Source organism: Aedes aegypti, chromosome 1 (genome assembly GCF_002204515.2).
Source record: "Aedes aegypti strain LVP_AGWG chromosome 1, AaegL5.0 Primary Assembly, whole genome shotgun sequence".
Taxonomy (NCBI): domain Eukaryota; kingdom Metazoa; phylum Arthropoda; class Insecta; order Diptera; family Culicidae; genus Aedes; species Aedes aegypti.
Genome location: NC_035107.1, coordinates 99384833 through 99404236, shown reverse-complemented (window position 1 = coordinate 99404236; position 19404 = coordinate 99384833).

Sequence of the window (19404 nt, the reverse complement as noted above, 5' to 3'; positions counted from 1 at the left end):
GATCCGTCTTAAAAACGTGAGGAGAAGACAATTTCAACGCACTCGCGATCCTGCTATGAACATTATATGGCAGGATTTGCAGAAAGAAATCAAGAAACGTTTTGCACAATTAAGAAACAAAATTTTTGAAAATAAGACTTCTCAATTGGATCCTGGCTCTAAGCCCTTTTGGAAATTTTCTAAAATTTTTAAAAAACCTCAGAAGCAAATACCGGCATTGAAAGAGGAAAACAAACTATTACTAACTTATTGCGAAAAAGCTCAAAAACTTGCTATGCAGTTTGAAAGCGCGCACAATTTTAATTTAGGACTTATTAGTCCAATTGAAAATTAAGTTACTCAGGACCTCGAAAATATTCTAAATCAAGAGCACGTTTTCGAAAATGCCTGGGAAACTGAATGAAGTGAGAACTATTATTTAAAAAATCAAAAATTTGAAAGCTCCTGGCGATGATGGAATTTTCTACATCCTCATCAAAAAACTTCCAGAAAGTAGCTTATCATTTTTAGTTGATATATTTAACAAATGTTTTCAATTAGCATATTTTCCTGACAAATGGAAAAATGCTAAGGTTGTTCCAATTTTAAAACCAGACAAAAATCCTGCAGAAGCTTCTAGCTATCGTCCAATCAGTTTGCTTTCCTCCATCAGTAAACTTTTTGAAATGGTCATTTTGAACAGAATTAAGGCCCACATCAACGAAAATTCAATTTTTGCCAATGAACAGTTCGGATTCCGCCATGGACATTCGACCACTAATCAACTTTTACGTGTAACAAATTTGATCCGTTCCAACAAATCTGAAGGCTATTCTACTGGTCTTGCTCTTCTAGACATAGAAAAAGCATTCGACAGTGTTTGGCATGAAGGTTTGATCGTAAAATTAAAAAACTTTAATTTTCCAACATACATTGTTAGAATAATTCAAAGTTATCTGTCAAATCGTACACTTCAGGTTAATTATCAGAACTCCAGATCTGAAAGACTCCTTGTTAGAGCTGGTGTTCCTCGAGGCAGCATTTTGGGACCAATATTATACAATATTTTCTCATCTGACGTACCCGAGTTACCTCAGGGATGTCAAAAATCTTTGTTTGTGGATGACATAGGCCTCTCCGCCAAACAACGAAGCCTGCGTGTCATCTGTAGTCGATTGCAAAAAAGTTTGGATATTTTTTCTTCATACTTGCAAAAATGGAAGATTTCTCCTAATGCTTCCAAAACTCAACTAATAATATTCCCACATAAACCAAAAGCTCTTTATTTGAAACCTTCAACTAGACATGTTGTCAGGATGAGAGGGATTCCAATAAGTTGGTCAGATGAAGTTAAATATCTAGGGCTCATGCTAGATAAAAATTTAACTTTTAAAAATCACATTGAGGGAATTCAAGCCAAATGTAATATATATGTAAAATGTCTCTATCCCGTTATTAGTAGAAAATCAAAACTTTGTCTTAAGAACAAGCTTTTGATATTCAAACAAATTTTCAGGCCAGCCATGTTGTATGCTGTACCAATATGGACTAGCTGTTGTAATAACAGGAAGAAAGCTCTGCAGAGAATTCAAAATAAAATTTTGAAAATGATTCTGAAGCTTCCTCCCTGGTATAGTACTAATGAGTTACATAGATTATCCAATGTTGAAACATTGGAACAAATGTCAAATTAAATAATAAATAATTTCAGGCAAAAATAGTTACAATCTTCTATTGCCATGATTAATGCATTATATGTTTAGATTAAGTTAGGTTTAGTAAATTCAAAGCGTTTTTTTTTCTCTTATAAGCAGGTGAAATCAACATCAACTCACCTGTAAAAAATCTGAACTGCTACGGCAAATGAAATGTAATATGTTGTTAACAAAATGTCAATAAAATCTTAAATTTGTTTTACCAAATTAGGATGATAGTGTTGTCAAATAACACAGAAACCTAGATATAAAAAATGAATGTAATGTTTAGAATGGTACTTATAAAGAAATTAATAAAAAATAATCAACTAACTCAATGAATGATAGCCCTTGAGCCACTGAACAACTTTGCCGAAGACGCCATTTTTCTAAGTAGTCAGGCTCCTGGGATATTCGCAAAACCAAGCGTGTTGTACAAAGTACAACGCGCGACGACCGAAAGGTTAACTCTCATATAAGGTCATCGTAAAACAACTTGGATACGAGCAGAAAACGATGAGACGTATGATTAACCCCTCTACCGGCAGCTTTATTTTTTACCGCAAAAAAAAAATTCAAATCGCGATAATTTTTTTTTTGTTTCTTGATATTTTTGCACCATTTTTTCACAAGTTCTCAAAAAACTCTTCTAGTTTGAGAATCCATGTCGATATCAATCATTGGCGATCTGGTTTTGAAGATATTTCAATGTTCCTTGGGGGACCGACATTCTCCATACAAAATGTCTTTGGCGGCCATTTTGGTTTTGGTCAGTTTATCAAAAAAATAACATGTGGGCTATACATTGCCAGGTAATAAGGAGCTACTCTGAAAAAATCATGCAAATCGGTTCAGTATTCTTGGATAAATCTGTAAATTACGTTATGAGGTTTTTTTGAAGTTTTTAAGATCTTTCTTTGGCCAGCGTGGTACCAGAAACATAAATGCTCATTACTCAAAGACAGTTCCACCAAATTGCTTCATTTTTTTCACAACATACCCTCATTAATGTATTGTTCCAAGGAGTGAATGTCCGAATGCGATAAAAATTCTGTAGCCTTAGATATTCACGTGGGTTATGGCTACGCGTCGGTCCCCCAAGGAATTTCGGAATATCTCCTATTACAGATGACCAATAATCAATATCAACACATATTCTATAACTACAAGAGGTTTTTGAGATCTTGTGGAAAACTGGTGCAAAAATACTAAGAAACAAAAAAGTTATCGCGGTCTGAATATTTTTTTTGGGGTAAAATATGAAGCTGCCGGTAGAGGGGTTAATAGTAGTTTACGGAACAAGTTGCAGAATGATGATTTTTACAGCACTAGTCGTAAATTTATGCTACTAGGCTTGGCGAGTAGAATATTTACGACGAGTGCTGAAAAAATCAAGTTCTACAGAGGTACGTACAACATTTTTTGCAATTTCAAAGAAGACCACTTGAGGGTATCAGAAATTATATCGGAATGCATTCACCATTATTTTAAAATTTCCGAAATATTGTTGTGGAATGATTCATAATGCATCTTAAAACAGTTTCGTAATGACAAAGCGTTGCGTAATGAATCTTTACATAACTGGTTTCAGTTGCGTAATGACTATTCCCGCACTGCATACTTCAGTGCCGGAAAGTAGGCCGTTTCATGACAGATTGGCGTGATGAAAAACAACCTACTACGATGAGAAATTGCAAAATAGTAGTTTACGGAACAAGTTGCAGAATGAAAATTTTTACAGCACGAGTCGTAAAGTTATCCTACGAGGCTAGCCGAGTAGAATAATTACGACAAGTGCTGTAAAAATCGAGTTCTGCAACGAGTTACGTACAACATTTTTTGTAATTTCGTTGAAGACCACTTGAGGGTATCAGAAATTATATCGGAATGCATTCACCAATGTTTTACAATTTATGATAAATTGTTGTGTTGTGATGCATTACGCAACTCAAAACAGTTGCGTAATGAGAAAGCGTTGCGTAATGAATCATTACAGCACTGGTTTCAGTAAGGTAATGACTATTTCCGCACTGCATACTTCAGTACAGGAAAGTAGGCCGTTTCATGACAGATTGGCGTGATGAACAACAGCCTATTACGACGAGAAATTGCAAAAACGATATAACGAAACTCTGAGCTTCAAGGAAGGATGATGTGGTCAGAATGGGTGTTATTTTAGTTTTCATGATCGCAAACATGTCATGACTGCGTTTAAATGTAATGCCATTGCTTCGATCAGGGATGATCCGAATCGTAAAGAGCAAGAAAATACAGTGGGAATGTCAAAGGAACTAAGGCTCATCGAAAAATACTGAGCTGTTATGAAGCAAACACTACGAAAACATTCCAAGGAGGTCCAATTTGAGGGACACATGGAGAAGAAGGAGGTTTTCATATAGAAGAAGCCACGGCATAAAAATTAACAGGGCAGGCTCTTTACTGATGTAAATATCAAGTTTGATTGTAAACATGTGACGTCACTCCTATCGTACCATATACCTTCCGGACCACTAGATCATTTTTTTCGCAAATTTGTTCGAGGTAGATAGGAATGACGTTGTCAAGTAGCTGTCAGTTTTCGGAATATATCACCTTCTTAATATAGTACACCGTGGAAGAAGCTACAGCCAGATATTATCCGAAATTTTTTATGACTCACTCAACGCATCTTCCTAAAACTAATCTCCACCCAAAGCATCAACAGAACATTGATTGATATGAATCTGCATCATCGAACCTGTCAGATCCCAAAGCGAGATTCCGGCGCGGCGCTTTCTTGTGTAAAGAATCGTTCACCGTAACACTGGGGCATCACGTCACTAACGGTATACATCCGGAAATGGGATTCGGAAGTGCTGAGAAAGTTGCTGGATACGATATACACGCCATCACTCCTTTCTTCCTTGGAGATTTTACCAGCTCTATAAGTAGTAGCGGTAGAAGACAGCAGCATCTATTGTCAAGCAGGCAGCAACGGTAATACATTTTCAACGTCCGGAACGGCGAACGGTTGTGCAAATAATTTCCAAAGATGCAAAACTATTCTTCTTGTTCCGCCACGGGGCACATACACATGCCAGGGGAAGGAAACCCCACCTTCTTGAAGTACAGTCGGGGATGACGGGTATCTGTATTTGCCTGATTCATGACTACCCACGGTTGGTCGGTCGGTGGTACAGTGACTAATGTTTTCGTTGTCAAAAAAATTTCCATTTACTTTCCGCTTGGTTTTTTTCTTTCCCTTTACCACTCTGAAGACACCCGCAAAGAAGCATGAATTTTGCTGCGCAAGGCCCTACTTTTATACCTCCCTGCTCGGTTTTTTTTTCTTTCGGACGGACAGTTCCGCCCGGTACAGGATGCCATAGTTTCCGGAATTTTGCCTAATCAAGAGAAAGGAGCAAATTCTGCCGGGAGAAATATATGACTTTGGCCGGGCTACGCCTACTTTGATGGATGATGCCGTTTTAAAAAGGTTATCTCGACAAGCGACAATGGAACGTACGTATATGTTGGACTGCCCGGAGAGCGCGGCGTTGCTGTCAAAATAATGGAACGAGTTACGGATGCTGACTTATGCTGCCGCTTAGGCCAACATAGAAAAGAAGCGGTTCCTGTTGATACGCGCGATCTGTGCCGGAAGTTCGGTGGTAGCCGCTATGTAAAATAGTCATCGATGGGGAATTGAATTACGGCACCATTCACTATCAAAGACACTTTCTTTGCATTTGCAGAAAGCGGAAAAGGAGGCGCTGATTTTTTTATCTTTGATTAGTATCCACGGTAGACACAACAAGGTAGGCTATTCCCACGTGTAAACAACGGTTTTCAATCAAAACATTTGTCGTCATTCCTATCGCCAAGCATGAGGCTTACAGGATAGTTAAAGAGAGCAAGCCTTCCTTTCTTTTGCACTCGTTCGAGTTTGCGATAGGAATGACGTCACTGCCAAATGTCATTTTTGGGAGTATAATACCTTGCTTCTTTTTACCGTGGTTAGCTGTCAAACCCCCAACGTCTGAATTTTCACAAAAAATGAACTTTGAAAAATCATAGCTTACCCAGTTGTAGATCGAATTTGGATCTTTTGGTCTCAAACGAACCGCATACTCTTCAAGGTTTGTTATTTTCCAGAAGAAATGAGATTGGTCACTAGGTTCCGGAGTTATTCCGGATTCAAATGGGGTATATTCATTCCTTGGTTGATGGTTCACGTAGTTTTTTCAAGATTAGCGTTAAGAAAATTATTTATTGTGTACTCTCTATGAATAAAAAGATGCAAGAAGTCCGAATGACATTGGTTCTCATTGATTCTGGCCATTTCGGATATCCGGTCACTTGGCACCGGTTCCTGAATGTACCCAACGAGGGCATTTTCTGAAACTCAAAGAATACTAGCGTGCGACGGCTCAAAATTCATGATTTTTTATCCTGATCACCATAGCTATAATGTCAATGACCAGTATGAGGTTCTGGCCACATCCGGATATCCCGGAATCGGTTCCGGCAGGGCCTCAGAGGGACAATTTTGTAATCTTACTCACTCATATCATGCGACGGCTCAAAATTCACGATTTTTTATCTTGAACATCATAGCTATAATGCCATGGACTAATGTGAGATTCTGGCCACATCCAGATACCCTGGAATCGGTTCCGAAAAGGCCTCAGAGGGACACTTTCGTAACCCTTCTCACTCATATCGTGTTACGGCTCAAAATTCATTATTGTTTATCCTGAACATCATAGATATACTGCCAAAGAACAGTATGATGTTCTGGTCACATCCGGATAGCCCGGAATCGGTTCCGGCAGGGCCTCAGAGGGACACTTTTGTAATCCTACTTACTCATATCATGCGACGGCTCAAAATTCATGATTTTTTATCTTGAACATCATAGTTATAATTCTATGGACTATAATATGAGGTTCTGGTAACATCCGGATACCCTGGAATCGGTTCCGACAGGGGCTAAGACGGACACTTTTGTAATCCTACTCACATAAATTTTTATTTTGATTATCATAGCTATAGTGCCATGGAATAAAATGAGGTTCTGGTCACATCTGAATACCCCGGAATCGAGTCCGACAGAGCCTTAGAGGGACACTTTCGTAATCCTATTCATTCATATCGTGCGACGGCTCAAAAATTATTAATTGAAAATTAACATCATACCAATAATGCGGTGGACCAGGTTCTGATCACATCCGGATACCCCAATATAGGGTCAGATAGGGCCTGTGGGGAACTTATGTAATCTTTTCACTTATATCGTGTGATGAATCAAATTTCATGTTTTTTTTTCTGCACACCTCACCTATAATGTCATGGACCAATATGAGGTTCTAGTACGAAATACATATTGTTTATCCAACAGCATCACGCCAAACAACAATGTATAATAAGTTCTGTTCAGATCCTTGAAATGGATACTCTTGAAATCTTAAGGTGAAGATGAATCGGAGCCCAAGTTCAAATTTTCAAAAGCACGGATCTGGAGAACCAAACATCCGATTGAGCTGAAAACTTAATCGATTAGTCACTAGCTGGTGGTAACCAATCGATTAGGTTTTCAGCTCAAACGGATGTTTGGTTCTCCAGATCCGTGCTCTTGAAAATATGAACTTTGGCTTCGATTCATCTTCACCTTAACGAGATGCTAAGGCTGGTTCGAAGTGTGACCATAAGATAACGGAGCCTGGACTAGAATACAGAGCCTGGTCGTGGAAGCTGAACCTCTTCGAGGAGATATTGCCTGGAGGCTGAGGTGTAGTCTAGAAAAAGAGGTAGCATGGACGAGCAACTAAGATTTGAAAGTCAATACGCGTCGAACACATTTAGTGAGAAGCGGATGCTAACTTATCTAAGGAAGTGGTCAACAGTGTTGGAAGGAACTTGTTAGTCTGGAGGGCTTGATGCTAGGTGAAATTGTTTGGAAGGAGTTAATTTGAATACTGTCATCAGCAGCTATTATAATGGATACAGGATGTAAAGAAATGCCTTTATTTTGAGGACGAATACAAACTAAAAAAATTTATGTGATTTTCTGGCCAAGTTATGATTCCAAGTTTTTTATATTTATACTAACAATAAAATATAAACCACATAAATTCTCGCATAACTTATGATCTCATCTTAAGAGCCGTAGGTCAGCGATTGTGTAGCTCGTTGTTTTCAAGCAAATGATTAGACAAAGCTAAAAGTTATCATACTGTGGGATAGAGGAGGATCTTCTCTCAACAGTAGAAATGTTAAATAACATGAAAACCCATTAAGGGAAATAGTGGCAAAATGAACAGGAGTGGTGAAATGAACATCGTGCCTTTTACGGAGAAAAAAACAACAAATTTTAATGAATACTTATCGCGCACGGTCGATTTAGAGCATAAATTGGATTGTTCGGGTTGATATGGGGGTCAATTACAGTTAAAATATCAATAAAAACTAAGATTTTAGAAAACCACGTTTGAAAATTAGATCTGACGTAACTTTTAGCTCGGAGGTCTCGAGGATTTTCAGTGAGGTGAATATCGTTATGATATGATGTAAAATTTGATACATACCTTTAAATTTCTCTTTGAATGGGTTACAATCATTAATGGATATTTTTTTCAGAAATGCAGTGAAAATTTTCAAAAATATTTGTGTTGCTCACGTTTTTTGCATGATGTTCATTTTACCCACATAGTGCAGGAAAAATGAACATTTGCATCCTTTTTTGCTAGCGATAAAAATATGTGATGATTTAACTAATTTAGTCTGAATTCGTGTCTCTGCTATAGATAACATTCCTATTTATGACGTTGTGCGAAATAACTATACAAATTCCTCGTTTTTTTTATCAGAAACAAGATGATATCCTTAAGGTGTTCATTTTACCACCTCTTCCCCTATTATTCTCAGTTAAAACAAGCTACACAATTGGTTATCAATGGGTTTTAAAGTGAAATCATAAATTATGCGAGAATTATTGGTAGTTTTTTGGCAAAAAAAAAACTTTAGAAGAAATTATGTTTCAGTTACAAGCGGTTTCTTCACCACCGCTTAGGCCTTAAGCCTGGTTTAATTGTATGGATAAACGTGGTTTACGGCTTAAGCGATGGTGAAGAAATCGGCCGTTAATGCTCCTGCAAATACAATACAATCCTGCAAGGTACAATCATGTAATCCCTCTGCCGTTATTGGCGATAACGTTCATTCAAGGGCACAACTGTTTTACTTCAGATATTGTTTTGAGAGTGTTACAGTCAACTCTCCCTGACTCGATATTGAAGGGATCATCGAACTAGGGAGGTATCGAGTTACAGAACACGAAACCAATGCAACTGCGATCCAAGGGACCATCGAGTTAGCCATGAAAACCAACTTTTACTATGGTTCTCTAACTTGATATCGAGATACGGAATATCGAGTAAGGGAGAGTTAACTGTAATTTAAAATTAAAATCTGGGCTCACAGTGACAGGTCATGATAGCAGAATATCGGCTTCGTATCGGTTTCTTCCTCCCAGGTTTGTACCATGACCCCACTTTTGGCACCGACGGCACTAAGTGGAGTTCTAGAAATTTGCTTCAGGTTTCTCGAATTGTTGTTGAATTGTGACCACCTACCATATTTTTGAGCCGACCGTTAAAAAGGTGGTCGATGGCCAATGATGAGAGTGTGACGTCTGTTTGTCTGTGATTTAAAGCTTCTAACTGATTGCTCATTTCGCTGCAACTAACAACATTAACCATTTCATCCTTGGGAAACTTTCCGGAGAAACTTCCATTTTTGGCATGTTTAGTTTAGAAACGGGTCCAAACAAGGATCGTACAAGGATCAATAGTAGAAAAATAGTACTGAAAGTACTCTTTCCGTAGTACTGAGAAGTACTGTTTTTTTGCTTTAAGGGGACACGGGAGACCGTGTTATTTTCCCTATCTTTCGTCTCACTCTAACAATAATCATCAAAACTTTGTGGAAGCAAATCTCGAGTTTTAGTGAACCGATGAAGTTGAAAATTTATCGGGTTGTGCACTACATATATATTATCATAGTGATACATTTTCGCATCGATATATGGAGTGGTTTTTGAGATTTGCTTCTTGAAATGGATAGGGTGATTATGATGACGTCCCGTGCGGCCTTAAGTAGTTTTAAAAACTTTCAAGAGCAGAGAGAATTTGTGTACGTACGATGTGCGCTTTCAGTGTAATCTTAGTATGCTTAATAGGGCAGTTCAAAATTTAAAAATGTTTGAGAATCCAATCTCCCATATGTTCCTTACCATTTTTACCATAAAAATAGTGTTCTGTGAAATTTTCAGCTTTCTAGGTGGTGATTTTAAGGTGGCCCAAAGACAATGTATGTTTATATGGAAATTACTATGGAGAAATTTTGAGATATGTTCTATACACGCTAGTACTGTAATGTAAGTACAAACTTATTATTCCATAGTAAAAACTTAATCATCAAACCATAGTAAAGAAATTTGCTGAAGAGAGAGATTCAATCCGACGGATAGCAGAAGAGATATTCATGAGTTTGTTTACTTTTTTGGAATTGTCCTTCACGCAAAAGGGTCATTGAGGCTCGTGCCAGGCAGATGAAAGATAATATCCGTTACGATAACGGTCGTTTCCGGAATTTGCCTGGTAGAGTATCGAACAATGCTCATTTTTCAGTTAACGATCGCTTGATCATGAATCATACCTATCAGGAAGATCATAATCATGCTCATTCATAAACTAATTTTAATCCGTCGGGTAGCCGTTCGAATCTTTCAATTTCGAATGTATCTACCCACGGTAAATCCTTTGCCGATATCGTAGCAGGAAATTCGAACTCCTCCCCTGTTCGATCCATGGGTACCCATTCTACTTGTTTCAAATCAAATGGAAAAAAACCCTACCGCCACAGGTAACTCCGCTTCTTCGTCTACCGGAAATTCCAATGGGAAATCACATGACATGTCTGCCTCTGATTTTAATTTTCTAACTGAACAATTGAATCTAATGATTGATGCAATGTTCAAAGCCACCACTATGACTGAAGCAGTCCAAGTAGGTGTAAAATTTACAAATCAAATTGTTATTGGATTACGTTTTTCTAATGGATCCAAATAATAATTTAAATATTTTAAATTGGAATGCTCGTTCTCTGAATGGTAAAGAGGACGAGCTTTTTAATTTTCTTACAGTTAGTAACGTGCATATAGCAGTTATTACCGAAACGTATTTAAAACCTGGATCTAAACTCAAAAGAGATCCTAACTTTTTTGTTTATCGTAATGATCGACTTGATGGGGCATGTGGGGGAGTTGCAATCATCATTCATAGGCGTATCAACTGTTTTCATCATTTGAAACTAAAGTTTTTGAAACTTTAGGTGTTTCTGTTGAAACACAGTTTGGTAAATATACTTTCATAGCTGCCTATTTGCCTTTTCAATGCTCTGGGCAGCAAGTTAATTTGCTCCAAACTGACTTGCGTAAATTGACTCGCAATAAGTCAATTTTTTGTCATTGGTGACTTTAATGCCAAACATCGGTCATGGAATAATTCTCAAAGTAATTCCAACGGCAGAATTTTATTTGATGAGTGCTCTTCAGGATATTTCTCAATTCAAAACCCTGATAGCCCTACATGTTTTTCCTCTTCTAGAAATCCAACTACGATTGACTTGGTCTTAACCGACTCTAGTCATCTTTGTAGCCAATTAGTTACTCATGCTGATTTTGATTCTGATCATGTCCCTGTTACATTTCAAATATCGCATGAAGCGATTCTCAATCCTATCAGCTCCACTTTCAATTATTTACGAGCCGACTGGAATATATATAAAACGTATGTTGACTCCAATCTTGATGTTAACATTTCTTTAGAAACTAAACTTGATATTGACAATGCTCTTGAAACTTTAACAAATTCCATTGTTGAAGCCCGGAGCATTGCAATTCCAAAATGTGAAGTAAAATTTGAATCCGTGATTATAGACGATGATCTTAAACTCTTGATCCGTCTTAAAAACGTGAGGAGAAGGCAATTTCAACGCACTCGCGATCCTGCTATGAAAATTATATGGCAGGATTTGCAGAAAGAAATCAAGAAACGTTTTGCTCAATTAAGAAACAAAAATTTTGAAAATAAAATTTCTCAATTGGACCCTGGCTCTAAGCCCTTTTGGAAATTATCTAAAATCTTGAAAAAACCTCAGAAGCCAATACCGGCATTGAAAGAGGAAAACAAATTATTACTAACTAATTGCGAAAAAGCTCAAAAACTTGCTATGCAGTTTGAAAGTGCGCACAATTTTAAATTAGGGCTTACTAGTCCAATTGAAAATCAAGTTACTCAGGACTTCGAAAATATTCTCAATCAAGAGAACGTTTTCGAAAATGCCTGTGAGACTGATTTGGAAGAAGTAAGAACTATTATTAAAAAATTCAAAAACATGAAAGCTCCTGGCGATGATGGAATTTTCTACATCCTCATCAAGAAACTTCCAGAAAGTAGCTTATCATTTTTAGTTGATATATTTAACAAATGTTTTCAATTAGCATATTTTCCTGACAAATGGAAAAATGCTAAGGTTGTTCCAATTTTAAAACCAGACAAAAATCCTGCAGAAGCTTCTAGCTATCGTCCAATCAGTTTGCTTTCCTCCATCAGTAAACTTTTTGAAAAGGTTATTTTGAACAGAATGATGGCCCACATCAACGAAAATTCAATTTTTGCCAATGAACAGTTCGGATTCCGCCATGGACATTCGACCACTCATCAACTTTTACGTGTAACAAATTTGATCCGTTCCAACAAATCTGAAGGCTATTCTACTGGTCTTGCTCTTCTAGACATAGAAAAAGCATTCGACAGTGTTTGGCATGAAGGTTTGATTGTAAAATAAAAAAACTTTAATTTTCCAACATACATTGTTAGAATAATTCAAAGTTATCTGTCAAATCGTACACTTCAGGGTAATTATCAGAACTCCAGATCTGAAAGACTTCCTGTAAGAGCTGGTGTTCCTCAAGGCAGCATTTTGGGACCAATATTATACAATATTTTCACATCTGACTTACCTGAGTTACCTCAGGGATGTCAAAAATCTTTGTTTGCGGATGACACAGGCCTTTCCGCCAAAGGACGAAGCCTGCGTGTCATCTGTAGTCGATTGCAAAAAAGCTTGGATATTTTTTCTTCATACTAGCAAAAATGGAAGATTTCTCCTAATGCTTCCAAAACTCAACTAATAATATTCCCACATAAACCAAAAGCTCTTTATTTGAAACCTTCAAGTAGACATGTTGTCACGATGAGAGGGGTTCCAATAAATTGGTCAGATGAAGTTAAGTATCTAGGGCTCATGCTAGATAAGAATTTAACTTTCAAAAATCACATTGAGGGCATTCAAGCCAAATGTAATAAATATGTAAAATGTCTCTATCCCCTTATTAATAGAAAATCAAAACTTTGTCTTAAGAACAAGCTTTTGATATTCAAACAAATTTTCAGGCCAGCCATGTTGTATGCTGTACCAATATGGATTAGCTGTTGTAATACCAGGAAGAAAGCTCTGCAGAGAATTCAAAATAAAATTTTGAAAATGATTCTGAGGCTTCCTCCCTGGTATAGTACCAATGAGTTACATAGAATATCCAATGTTGAAACATTGGAACAAATGTCAAATACAATCATTAATAATTTCAGGCAAGCATTAATCATTAATAATAAGCAGGTGAAATCAACTCACCTGTAAAAAAACTGAACTGCTACGGCAAATGAAATGTAATATGTTGTTAACAAAATGTTAATTAAATCTTAAATTTGTTTTACCAAATTAGGATGATAGTGTTGTCTAATAACACAGAACACCTAGATATAAGAAATGAATGTAATGTTTAGAATGATACTAATAAAAAAATTAAAAAAAAAAATGAGTTTGTTTACTATTATTTAGCTTAAAATGGCATTATAGCCCTGCAAACATGTACAAAAATCCCAAACAAAATTAACTCAAAAGGGATTTGTATCTTTAGCAAGTACCTTCATGAAGGTTTGAAGAATGAATTTTCAATATGGGATAATACGTTTGTACTTACATTACAGTACTAGCGTGTTTGAAACATTTCTCAAAATTTCTCCATAGTAATTTCCATATAAACCTACTTTGTCTTTGGGCCACCTTTGAATCACCACCTAGAAAGCTGAAAATTTCAGGGAACAGCGTTTTTGTGGTAAAGATGTTAGGGAGCATACGGGAGATTGGGTTTTCAAACATTTTTAAAATTTGAATCGCCCTAATGCTTAAGTTACCGTTGAACATCAAAAACAGCATCACCAGGTCATCGAAAATATGTTTATAAACTTTCATATCTCCGAGAAGAGAAAAGATTTCGTAGTTGTCGAAATGTTTAATGTTATTTGAACAGATCGCAGAAATTATAGCGAAACGACATGCTGTTACCGAAAGGGAATCCCAGCCGATGATCGTGCTTGTGGCGCTAATTGAATTAAGTGGAAATACACTTACAGCTTCCAACACGACTAGTGCAACCCTATAACCAGCAACTTGAACCTATGGAGGTATAATCAGTTGTTCTATGCGCATTAAGCGAACCGGCAAATGAAAATATAGCTCACCATTTCACTAAATGGCAGCAAAAACAGGGGGAAACCCCCGAAAGTTGATTTTCGCACTTTCTCACGCGCCCGTTATATCACCCGGCCACCGACCGACGTCATCATCACCATGCAGAGAGTCGATTAAGGGTAGGCTATATGGATTTTTTCAATTCGGTTATGACGAAACAAAGCTATATACGCAAAGACATTTGGTTTGAATACCCTCAATTTGATTTTTGAAAGTTAAATTTTTATCTAGCAAGAGCCCTAGATACTCAACTTCATTTGACCAATTTTTTGGAACCCCTCTCAAATAAACAGCTTTTGGTTTATGTGGGAATATTATAAATTGAGTTTTAAAAGCATTAGGAGAAATCTTCCGTTTTTGAAAGTATGAAGAAAAAAAATTCTGAACTCTTTTGCAATCTCTTACAGATGACACGCAGGCTTCATCCTTTGGCGGAGAGGCCTGTGTTTTCCGCAATCAAAGGATTTTGACATCCCTGAGGTAACTTAGGTAAGTCAGATGTGAAAAATGTGTATAACATTGGTCCCAAAATGCTGCCTTGAGGTACACCGGCTCTTACAGGTAGTATTTCAGACTTGGAGTTCTGATGATCAACCTGAAGTGTACGATTTGACTGATAACTTTGTATTGTACTTTCAATGTGTGTTGGGAATTTAAAGTGTTTCAATTTCACGATCAAGCCTTCGCTCGACAGTTCGAATCTCGTTTCGAACGGTAATTGACGAAATCATTCAAAATATCGCATACCCTTAGCACCGATTCCCTCTCTCTCCGGTCTACAGGGAAAACGACGGCACACGGCGGCATCATAGCCGAAGCCACGCGCGATTTTGGGAGGTGTTGTACCTACTACTGCACATTAAAACAAGTGTACGGATGAAATATAAATAATTCAGCTTTATGAAGCATTAAGCTCGCATTTATAATAATTACAATAATATACTGAATTTAAACTGTTGCGATGATTTCAGAAGCTATAAATTAATGGCGGGCATCGGCGACGGCTCGGTTTCTTCTCTTCCCGTGGGATTTAGTGAACGACGTCGCGACGGTTTGCATCGCTGGGAAGCGGATTTGTCTCCTGTTAGTTTAGCGGGTAGGGTGCAGAGCTACTTGGGCTCTTCCATGATTTACTTTGACATGGGGGGCTTTTTTCGGCCGAATTGTCTGAAACTATGCAAAAAGAAACACTTCAATACGACGCATATTGTAACCAAATATGAGATCAGTAGCTTTTAAAAAACCTTACTGCCGAAAATAATCAAAAAGGCCAAGAATAGTACCCGGCTCCCTATGTAGGCTTAGCTTGCAATCCGGTAGTGGCGGGTTCATGTTTGGACCGGCAGGCAAGGACACCCTATTACCTGATACCTGTCAAAGTACTATTCGAAGTTCATATAAAACATGTTTTACTTACTACAACGAATACACAGTGATTGGCCAAAAAGTTCGATTGCACAGTTAATTAATGATCCAAAGTTATCAAGAATAGCACACAAAACTATTACGAAAACTATCCACTATCAGAAATAAAAATGGTTAAAAAACTGGGCTGAGGATCACTGATGTAGGTAATTCCCGCCTAAGGAAACTTGCTGTTAAAAGGTTTTAACGTTTTGAAGTTTACATGTACACGACGAAACGCGTTTCTAATGTACAAATTGAAATTGAAACTGCGAAAAGAAACCACGAGCTCTGGTGGAGATCGAACCCACGACTCCCTATTCGCTAGATGGCCACTTCAACCTACAAGCTGCGGAGTCCCTTGAGAGACCCCGACGCTCGAAGGCGAACTGAACTAGATTACCCCAAAGCACATGGGATCATCATTTCGCAGTCTACCTACCAATCACCTATTGGTCAGGAAATTTAGTGCGTGGTCGTAGTCCGACGAGATTGGATCTCGGCCGATCGATTGTAGGTTGAAGAGCCCATCTTACGAATAGGGAGTCGTGTGTTCGATCCCCACCGGAGCACGTGGTTTCTTTTCGCAGTTTCAATTTCAATTTGTACATTAGAAACGCGTTTCGTCGTGTACATGTAAACTTCAAAGCGTCAAAACCTTAATTTCAGTATTGAAATCATAGATCCCTACACAAATGCATCACGTGTCACTCAAAGGGCATACCAGAGATGCCCACCAGGAATAACTCGCATCAAGATGCTATTAATTATGAAATAAAACTGTAGTTTATCATAAATAATTATGCGTGCCAAATGCGTGTGTTCGAGTAGTTAACAACGCCAACTGCGAATCCAATTGCATTTAGTTCGACAATTACGCTTACCACCATCATCGTGTGCAACGCAATGCATCACTCCTCCCGTGGAAAACCGACTCCGACTGAGCCACCAAATACCGTTCATCAAGTGAAGTCGATCACTCGTGAAGCTATTTGGCAAACGGGCGGCATGGCTTATACTCAGGAAAGAGAGAACACACGGTTTGAAGCATCCATGTCGTCGCACAGGCCAGGCAAGACCTGAAGGCTCGTAAATCAAATGGAGGAATAAATTTTGTGAAAAGGAAATGAAACACGTAAGAAATATATTCTCCTCTCGATCACTGCCATCTTTGTGCCTTTTTTTTCGTGTGCAACACCCGGATGAAACCGACAACGACTAAGACGACGCACGATGAATGTGAGAAGATGACCGACCTCCTGGAAGATGTTCACCTACAAGGACGAGAACGGTAGAAGGCGACCTGCCTGCAAGAAGATGAGTGCACAACGGAATACTGTACAGCAGTTGATGGTCAAAATATTAAACACTATAGCGGTAAAGGTATTAGCAAATCAACCAAAAGTTTCGGTAACACAAGTCCAATACCAATTCAAAGATCTTGTAAAGATAACGTATAGGAGTGCAAACTTTATCGAAACATTTGTTTCTAAATTTAATCGATTGGCAAATTATGAATTTTTGAACCAAGGGAAAGGTGGCTTATTAGAATTTGCGTATTTATCATAATAAGGATAAATTTGTATTCATTTTTTTAAATATTAGTATGAACATGACATTTTTAATTATTACAAATTTATTGCAATTTTCAGTTGCAATTGAAAAATTAAATTGTTCAAAGCCAGAACAAATAATATTTGAACAAACCGTTTCCCTTTCTTTGGACCATAGTGGACTGCAACGAACGAATATGAGCAAAAAAGGAACTCCTCACAAAGCGGTGCACATATGATGATACTTCTGAGAATTGCGATGATTTTAAGCCCAACGTACACATACCTTTTTTGGCTTTCTATTCCAACAGGCGGATCTGAAGTCTAACCACATGTTGAATGAAGATTTTCTTGCTTCCTAGTGTTTTATTTATTTAGTTTTGCAAAATGAAAAACAAAAAGGTTTTAATCAAAATGGATTCTGGCCAAATTAGAGGTGAACAATAGGATTATTCGATTTTAGTTAGCATACCGGCTGTCCTCCCAGAAATTTGAGCTACCGTAAAACGGGGTAACTTTGATAGATTTTTCGAAAAAGAAAACTTGAATATTTATGCATGCTGTTTCAATAAGAATTATAATTTATATTTTGAGATCTCCGATAACGATTTTGACGCCATGGCTTGGGCAGATATCGTGTTCTCGGTCCAGCTGCGCATAGGAAGCGTTCTTATCGTCATCGTTACCTGTTCTGTGGCATAGTTGGTTAACGCGCCCTATCTACCGTGCTAGGGAGGAAAGACGTACATATGACCGAAACTCTCTCAAGCGATTCAATTATTTGTAAAAATATAGGAAAATATACCATTAACAAAACAGATTTCTCTCTTCCTGTCAGGTAACGAGATAAATTTATGGAGAATTACAAATCAGTTTACTTAAGTTGCTCCGCGGATTTTCAAATTTTAGTCCAGAAATAAACTTAAACTCTTCAACTAAATTTGTTACTATTTTTTGAACTTCTCAAAAAACAGCACATTCAATTTTGTAAGACCTCAGCGCACGTATAGCAAAACAGGAATCAATTATAGCCATAAGTGGTATACTTACTCTTGTCAGTTTTTCTAAGAGTAATCTGGCTTCTTTTTCAATTCTAAGTTTTATTTAAAACGAAATGTTCAACGAAAACAATTCGCGATCTTGAATCGAAACAACCATTTATTTTCATCGTCAACTCAAGCAAAAAAAACGCGAAAGAAAAAAGTAAATCGTGCCGTGACACGGTTCATAGAGACATTTCTATCCTGTTGAACGTTTGATTCTAATTTTCCACTAGATATGATTGCGAACGACATCCCGTCATTCCTGGCGGTAGCAGGTCTAGTAAACATGTCCTCCGAGGAGCATCACCGTCACCGTCGTCGCCACACGCTTGCCTTTTTGGCTTCTGTCAACAACACGTCTTCGTCAGTTTTTACCATTATTGAACCTATCCTACCACTCCGCTCTGAGCTTGTCGACGTTCGCGAGGATAACCGCGAGGAAACGTTATTTGGGACTTTCTCATCTAGAGAAATTTTGTACACCGAAATGCATCAACTCTGCTCAACTGGGCGATGATGGCAACAGCCAGCGCCAGAGAACAAGCAACGACGTCGACGACGGTGTGCATTAGTATTGTTGACAGTCTAGCGGAACCATCATCTGTCACGTCCGATTACGGCTGCCACGTGACACCGTCGGTGGTACTGTTTTGCACTCGAGCGATTAAAAGTTGCAACATTTTTCTTCCCCTTTTATCCTACTAAAACTAAATTAATGTCTCTTTTTAATGTATCCAAATACTCTGAGCAGAATCTATATAGAGAAACAAAAATGTAAATTGGAGTATCTTGTACCTTTTAATTCCGCTCTAATTGCTTATATTTGACAGATACGCGTATTTCGGCTACCACTTGCAGACTTCTTCAGTGTCAGTAATGCACCCCACAGACGCTCAGACGGTTTGACCAACATTGACTCCGCCCCCAGGTTGATGCTCATGTTGGTGCTATGTTTGACCGTGTGTGATGCTGCTTGACGAACCAATTTGACAGTTTGTGAAACCGATTTGACGGTTGACGAATCGGTCGGCCAAAATCAAACTAGTTTGATTTTGCTCAAACCACCGGTGGGCGGAGCCAAATGTTTGACGAACT